This window comes from Arachis ipaensis, chromosome B08, assembly GCF_000816755.2.
Source record: "Arachis ipaensis cultivar K30076 chromosome B08, Araip1.1, whole genome shotgun sequence".
NCBI lineage: Eukaryota > Viridiplantae > Streptophyta > Magnoliopsida > Fabales > Fabaceae > Arachis > Arachis ipaensis.
Genome location: NC_029792.2, coordinates 92,756,585 through 92,765,435, shown reverse-complemented (window position 1 = coordinate 92,765,435; position 8,851 = coordinate 92,756,585). Strand labels below are relative to the sequence as shown.

Here is an 8,851-nt window from a genome sequence, read left to right as displayed (position 1 = left end):
TGGAAAACAAAGTGCTTAGGGCCACGGCCAAGACTCATAAAATAGCTGTGTTCAAGAATCAACATACTAAACTAGGAGAATCAATAATACTATCTGAATTCTGAGTTCCTATGGATGCCAATCATTCTGAATTTCAAAGGATAAAGTGAAATGCCAAAACTGTTCGGAAGCAAAAAGCTACCAGTCCCGCTCATTTGATTAGAATCTGAGCTTCACTTAAAAATATGAGATATTATTGCTTCTTGATTTCTTTTCATCCTATTTTATTTGTCTAGTTGCTTGGGGACAAGCAATAGTTTAAGTTTGGTGTTGTGATGAGCGGATATTTTATACGCTTTTTTAGGGTAATTTCATGTAGTTTTTAGTATGTTTTAGTTAGTTTTTAGGATATTTTTATTAGTTTCTAGGCAAAATTTATATTTCTGGACTTTACTATGAGCTTGTGTGTTTTTCTATGATTTCAGGTATTTTCTGGCTAAAATTGAGAGAGCTGAGCAAAAATCTGATTCAGGCTGAAAAAGGACTGCAGATGCTGTTGGATTCTGACCTCCCTGCACTCGAAATGGATTTTCTGGAGCTACAAGAATTTAAATGGCGCGCTCTTAATTGCGTTGGAAAGTAGACATCCAGGGCTTTCCAGCAATATATAATAGTCTATACTTTTCTCAAGGATAAATGACTTAAACTGGCGTTCAACGCCAGATCCATGTTGTATTCTGGCGTTAAACGCCAGAAACAGGGTACAAGTTGGAGTTAAATGCCAGAAACATGTTACAACCTGGCGTTTAACTCTGGAAACAGCCTAGGCACGTGTAAATCTCAAGTCACAGCCCCAGCACACACCAAGTGGGCCTCAGAAGTAGATTTCTGCACTATCTATCTTAGTTTACTCATTTTCTGTAAACCTAGGTTACTAGTTTAGTATTTAAACAACTTTTAGAGATTTATTTTGTACCTCATGACATTTCAGATCTAAAATTTGTACTCTTTGACGGCATGAGTCTCTAAACTCTATTATTGGGGGTGAGGAGCTCTGCTGTGTCCTGATGAATTAATGCAATTATTTCTGTTTTCTATTCAAACACGCTTGTTTCTATCTAAGATGTTCATTCGCACTTCAATACGATGGATGTGATGATCCATGACACTCATCACCATTCTCAACCTATGAACGTGTGCCTGACAACCACATCCGTTCTACCTTCGATTGAATGAGTATCTCTTGGATTCCTTAATCAGAATCTTCGTGGTATAAGCTAGAATCCATTGGCAGCATTCTTGAGAATCTGGAAAGTCTAAACCTTGTCTATGGTATTCCGAGTAGGATTCAGGGATTGAATGACTGTGACGAGCTTCAAACTCACAAGGGTTGGGCATAGTGACAGACGCAAAAGGATCAACGGATCCTATTCCAACATGAGTGAGAACCGACAGATGATTAGCCGTGCGGTGACAGCGCACCTGGACCATTTTCACTGAGAGGACGGATGGTAGCCATTGACAACGGTGATCCACCAACACACAGCTTGCCATAGGAGGAACCTTGCGTGCGTGAAGAACAAGACAGGGGGAAAGCAGAGATTCAGAAGACAAAGCATATCCAAAACTCCAACATATTCTCCATTACTGCATAACAAGTATTTAATTCATGCTCTTTTATTTTTCGCAATCCAAACTGATAATTATAATTGATATCCTGACTAAGAATTACAAGATAACCATAGATTGCTTCAAGCCAACAATCTCCGTGGGATTCGACCCTTACTCACGTAAGGTATTACTTGGACGACCCAATGCACTTGTTGGTTAGTGGTACGAGTTGTGAAAAGTGTGATTTACAATTCGTGCACCACGTAGTGACAGACACAAAAGGATCAATGGATCCTATTCCAACATGATCGAGAATCGACAGATGATTAGCCGTGTGGTGACAGCGCATTTGGACCATTTTCACTGAGAGGATGGATGGTAGCCATTGACAACGGTGATCTACCAACATACAGCTTGCCATGGAAGAAGCCTTGCGTGCGTGAAGAAGAAGACAGTAGAAAAGCAGAGATTCGGAAGACAGAGCACCTCCAAATCCTCAATCTGTTCTCCATTACTGCATAACAAGTATTATTTAATTTATGCTATTTACTCTTCATAAACCCAATCATTTTTATTACTAATTTTCTGACTAAGAATTACAAAATAACCATAGCCTGCTTCAAGCCAACAATCTCCGTGGGATCGACCCTTACTCACGTAAGGTATTACTTGGACGACCCAGTGCACTTGCTGGTTAGTGGTACGAGTTGTGATAAGTGTGATTTACAATTCGTGCACCACGTACGCGTCGTCCACGCGTTCGCGTCATTCATGCAGACTCCACTCCACGCGTTTACGTCAGGCACGCGTTCGCGTCGCTGCGATTTCTTCATTTCGTGCGCTCGCGTGAGCCATGCGATCGCGTCAGTGTTCGCTGGTCATCTCCTTAGTTTCTCTTGTTCCTTCCATTTTTGCAAGCTTCCTCTCCATTCTCCAAGCCATTCCTGCCCTATGAAGTCTGAAACACTTAACATACGGATCACGGCATCGAGTGGTATAAAGGAGAGTTAAAATGTACTAATTAAAGGTTTTTAGGAAGAAAGTTTTCAACCATAAACAACACTAGGAAGGAATTATAAAATTCATCCAATCTATATGAAAAAGTAGGTAAATACTTGATAAAACCACTCAATTAAACACAATATAAATCATAAAATAATGGTTTATCAGTTTGATTTCAATTTTGGTTATAATTATGATTATGTTTGATTGAAAAGTGGTTGTGAATTGGCAAAAACGGAGGTTTTGTCCCGCTTACGTGTTCGTGATTGATAATGATTATTTAGTGGCAAGGTTGTGAGTTTCGTCTCGCTTGCGTATTGATTATCGACTGAATGTGGTCTGAAAGATTGAATTGGAAAGGTCAGAGGTTTGTCCTGCTTGTGTGACAAGGTCGTAGGTTTCGTCCCACTTGTGTATTGATTTGTCAGCTACACCAGACAAGGATGGTGGTTCTATCCCACTTGTTCATGGTTACGGTGTGATGTGAGAATGGTGGTCTTATCCCGCCCACATTCTCTCCGATGAAAGGTAAGACGACACTTTCTGTTGTTTTGGCATGGTTTTATATCTCCAGGGAAAGGTGAATTCTATAAAAATTATAGAGTTTGCTGGGGGTTTGGTGAACTTGCTTTAGACAAAAAAAAAATCGTATTTAAAAAATTAAAGTTGAAAAGTGGGATTTTGAAAAATAATAAATTTTTTATTTTATTTTAGTGAAAAATCCCCCTTTTTTATTGTTTTGAATTTTTCATCAAACTTGTCAATTCAAAATTCAATATAATATTATATAGCTAATTAAATATACTACTCTATGTAATGTTACATACCATATTCCTACTCCTTAGTAGTATGCTTCCTTTTTCATCTCTTGTTATATTTCTTTTTCCTAATTCATCATCTTAAATAGGAAGAAGAAAAAACAAAAAAAGGAAACATCATTTTCATATGGAGACAACCCTTTTCTATATCCTCATGTCTCTAAGGCTGTGTTTATTTTTGGAGACAAGACAGAACATGACACTGAGGCAGAGACAATAGAACGGAGACACTAAAAATGATCTTTTGTATATTGTGTTTGGATACGATATACATGACACTAATTTAATGTCCTGTATTATGTTTGAATAGACATGAACAAGATTAAAATATTATGCGAAATAACTAAAATAGCCATGTGATTCCAAATTCAGTACAAATTAATTTAATAAAGAATAAAAGTATGTAAGAGTGCAGAAAATCACAAGAAGAATTGGTCTATGAACCAATAAGATAAAAATGGTATTAAAGTAACAAAATAAAAAATAAATAAACATAAAGTAGAAGAATAAAATGCCAAAGAGAAGAGAATAAATGATAAGAAGGAAGAAATTAATTATCCAATCAAGTAAAAGATTGTACAAGGAGAAGAGAGTATCTGAAAAAAATAAGAAAGAATGCAAAAATGGAGAAAGAATTAAGAGAGCCTATCTGAGAATGACGATTAGAGAAGAAACTCAAATTAGAGAAAATAAGAAGGGGTAATAGTGGAATAATAAAAAAATATCTATGGACAAAAAGAAAAAAAATTTCATAAAAAAATCAATGTCTACCTTCTTAAATCCTGTGTCCATCATTGTCCTTCGTAAAAGAATGGGCACAAAAATATAAAAAACTGTCTCGAAAATAATGTGTTCAGTATCTATGTCTCTACTTCCAAATATTTTTTAAACATTTATTGTCCATGTCTTTATGTTCTATTTCTGAAAACAAACGCTACCTAAATTATTATTGATTATATATGTCTATCTACTTTAATTAATTATATAAAGACTAAGATGCATTTATACCATGGAAAAAGCTAAGGTTCATACATATATAAATTGTAAAGTTGCGAAGATTTTATTACAATTTTCTTGAATTAATAAGTTACGGATATCAAATTTAAATTCAAAGATATTTAATTATTATTATATAATATATAATTTGAGTGAAAGGTGCCAAAGAAAATCCAAAGCTTATCAAAGGGGTATATTCTTTAAGAACAAAATTTTTTAATGCTTTATGTCTTAAATTTTTTATTAATAGAACAATAAAATTACTTAACACGCGCGTCAATAAAAAATTATTATTTTTATATATCTAGATATTTAAAAGAGACAAAAACGAATTGTTTTAATAACATTTTAATAACTCATAAAAGTTAACACAATAGATGGTTATAGATCAAAGTGATAGATCAGATTGAAAATTGTGATAATAGTGCTTGGTGATAATTAATTATAATTGGGCGAAGAAAGGGTGGGAGCAAAAAAAAAAAGAGAAAGGAGAACAGGGCAATATAGCAGTTGCGCTGAGACAATGACAGATATATGTATAAATCAGACCGATTAACCATTGACTCTGATACCACTTGTTGGGCCACCGTGGGAGCTCTCGAACAATGGGGAGACTTCGGAGAGGAACCAAGTGAGAGAATATAAGATGAGAAGACACCACATCCAACTCAAAACCTTAACGCATTAAGTTAATAGACCTCTCATCTTATAAACTCCTCACTCTAAGTACTAGCTCTATAATTTTACTGAGAATTCATGCTTGTAAATGTCAGATAATTGAAAGGACAATAATTTGTATGATAGTTTACTTTAAGCAAAACAAACTACCAAACTTTGAAAGGAATATTTTTTCTATTATGGAAAGCTAAACAAAAATAAAAGGAGAGCAACATTCTTCTTCTTTCATGATGCGAGAGAACAAAAAAGGTACAGAGAGTTCATACCAAAACTATTGCATAGATGGCTCATCTCAAAATGATTGCATCTTTTTTTTTATCATGTGTGCGCGTGTATTATCTAGTAATAATGATAATGAGATTAGTCATAAAGAAGCTGTGTACTTGTTGAAGTTTAGAAAATGCCATACACAATCTTCCCTCTAATTGGTTCAACAATAATACTATTATGTGCGAATGGGTTGGTGTGATGTGCTGTTACTTTCCAGCCACTAATTCTCGATATCTAGAAAAGATCGAGCTCAACTCAAGGCAGCTTAACGGAACAATCCCATTAAATATTAACGAATCTCTCGTCAATTTACGCTTTCTCGATCTTGGAAACAACTTTCTTAGTGGCCCTTTGCCTTCGTTTTCGGGCCTCTCCTACCTCCAATCTCTGTACTTGTCCCAGAACAACTTCACCTTTATTCCTCACTATTGCTTTCAGAGTTTAGAAAATTTGGAGCTCCTTGACTTGAGTTACAATACCAACCTCTCACCCTAGACCTTTCCCACTAACTTCAATACCAACTCACGCCTTACCGTCATCGTACTCGAGACTACAAACCTCATAGGCTCCTTGCCGGATATCTTTGATTCTTTTCCTGTATTGCAAACTTTTTATCTCTCTAAAAACAATCTCACGGGAGTGTTGCCTAAGTCTTTTTCAAAACTAACCAGGCTAATTAGATTGAAACTCAACCACCCAAAGGATAATAAGTTGTCGAATACAATTCAATTTCTTTCATCTATGCCACAATTGTTTGAGGAGTTTATAAGATGAGAGGTCCATTAACTTAGTGCCTTAAGGTTTTGAGTTTGATGTGGTGTCTTCTCATCTTATGTTCTCTCACTTGGTTCCTCCCCGAAATCTCGCCGTTGATCGAGAGCTTCCCATGGTGGCCCAACAAGTGGTATCAGAGCCAATGGTGGTGTCATCTCATCTTATGTTCTCTCGCTTGATTCTTCCCCGAAATCTCCCTGGTGGTCGAGAGCTCTCCACGGTGGCCCAACAAGCTCCTTAAACTAGACCGATTAACCATCGGCTCTGATACCGCTTGTTGGACCACTGTGGGGAGCTCTCGACCAATGGAGAGACTTTGGGGAGGAACCAAGTGAGAGAACATAAGATGAGAAGACACCACATCCAACTCAAAACCTTAAGGCACTAAGTTAATGGACCTCTCATCTTATAAACTTCTCACTCTAAGTACTAGCTCTATAATTTTACTGAGAATTCATGCTTGTAAATGTCAGATAATTGAAAGGACAAGAATTTGTATGATAGTTTACTTTAAGCAAAACAAACTACCAAACTTTGAAAGGCATGTTTTTTCTATTATGGAAAGCTAAACAAAAATAAAAGGAGAGCAACATTCTTCTTTTTTCATGATGCGAGAGAACAAAAAAAGCATAGAGAGTTCATACCAAAACTATTGCATAGATGGCTCATCTCAAAATGATTGCATTATTCTTTTTTTATCATGTGTGCGCGTGTATTATCTAATAATAATGATAATGAGATTAGTCATAAAGAAGCTGTGTACTTGTTGAAGTTTAGAAAATGCCATACACAATCTTCCCTCTAATTGGTTCGACAATAATACTATTATGTGCGAATGGGTTGGTGTGGTTTGTTGTTACTTTCCAGCCACTAATTCTCGATATCTAGAAAAGATCGAGCTCAATTCAAGGCAGCTCAACGGAACAATCCCTTTAAATATTAACGAATCTCTCGTCAATTTACGCTTTCTCGATCTTGGAAACAACTTTCTCAGTGGCCCTTTGCCTTCCTTTTCGGGCCTCTCCTACCTCCAATCTCTGTACTTGTCCCAGAACATCTTCACCTCCATTCCTCACGATTGCTTTTGGGGTTTAGAAAATTTGGAGCTCCTTAACTTGAGTTACAATACCAACCTCTCACCCTAGACCTTTCCCACCAACTTGAATACCAACTCACACCTTACCGTCATCATACTCGATACTACAATCCTCATAGGCTCCTTGCCGGATATCTTTGATTGTTTTCCTGTATTGCAAACTTTTTATCTCTCTGAAAATAATCTAACGGGAGTGTTGCCTAAGTCTTTTTCAAAACTAACCAGGCTAATTAGATTGAAACTCAACCACCCCAAGGATAATAAGTTGTCGGGTACAATTCAATTTCTTTCATCTATGCCATAATTGTTTGAGGAGTTTATAAGATGAGAGGTCCATTAACTTAGTGCCTTAAGGTTTTGAGTTGGATATGGTGTCTTCTCATCTTATATTCTCTCACTTGGTTCCTCCCCGAAATCTCGCCGTTGATCGAGAGCTCCCCATGGTGGCCCAACAAGTGGTATCAGAGCCGATGGTGGTGGCATCTCATCTTATGTTCTCTCACTTGATTCATCCCTGAAGTCTTCCTGGTGGTCGAGAGTTTTCCACGGTGGACCAACAAGCTCCTTAAACCAGACCAATTAACCATCGACTCTGATACCACTTGTTGGGCCACCGTGGGGAGCTCTCGACCAACAGGGAGACTTCGGAGAGGAACCAAGTAAGAAAACATAAGATGAGAAGACACCAAATCCAACTCAAAACCTTAAGGCACTAAGTTAATGGACCTCTCATCTTATAAATTCCTCACTCTAAGTGCTAGCTCTATAATTTTACTGAGAATTCATGCTTGTAAATGTCAGATAATTGAAAGGACAAGAATTTGTATGATAGTTTACTTTAAGCAAAACAAACTATCAACATTGAGAGGCATGTTTTTTTCTATTATGGAAAGCTAAACAAAAATAAAAGGAGAGCAACATTCTTTTTCTTTCATGATGCGAGAGAACAAAAAAAACACAAAGAGTTCATACCAAAATTATTGCATAGATGGCTCATCTCAAAATGATTGCATTATTCTTTTTTTTATCATGTGTGTGCATGTATTATCTAATAATAATGATAATGAGATTAGTCATATAGAAGCTGTGTACTTGTTGAAGTTTAGAAAACGCCATACACAATCTTCCCTCTAATTGGTTCGACAATAATACTATTATGTACGAATGGGTTGGTGTGATTTGCTGTTACTTTCCAACCACTAATTCTCGATATCTAGAAAAAATCGAGCTCAATTCAAGGCAGCTCAACGGTACAATCCCTTTAAATATTAACGAATCTCTCGTCAATTTACGCTTTCTCGATCTTGGAAACAACTTTTTCAGTGGCCCTTTGCCTTCCTTTTCAGGCCTCTCCTACCTCCAATCTCTATACTTTTCCCAGAATAACTTCACCTCCATTACTCACGATTGCTTTCGGGGTTTAGAAAATTTGGAGCTCCTTGACTTGAGTTACAATACCAACCTTGACTTTGGAGACTGGAGTGAAGAACCCAGCCCCAAACCTCCTTGGAGCAGCACCCAGCCACCATCCACTCTTCGTCGCCAAACTCTTCTCCTCGGCAGGAGGGTGCTGTCGTCACTCAACGTTCCTCTTCTCCTCACCCTATTCTCGTCATCTGCTCGTGGT

The 8,851-nt window shown here is 37.0% G+C and overlaps 1 long non-coding RNA gene across 1 annotated transcript in view; it reads left to right on the top strand.

Moving 5' to 3' along the window:
* LOC110265970 overlaps positions 1-8,851 on the top strand; it is a 14,044-nt gene that overhangs the window by 4,521 nt on the left and 672 nt on the right. The window contains exon 2 of the long non-coding RNA XR_002352689.1: positions 2,630-2,632. This is a non-coding gene — a long non-coding RNA (uncharacterized LOC110265970). The remainder of the gene's footprint in view (positions 1-2,629; positions 2,633-8,851) is intronic.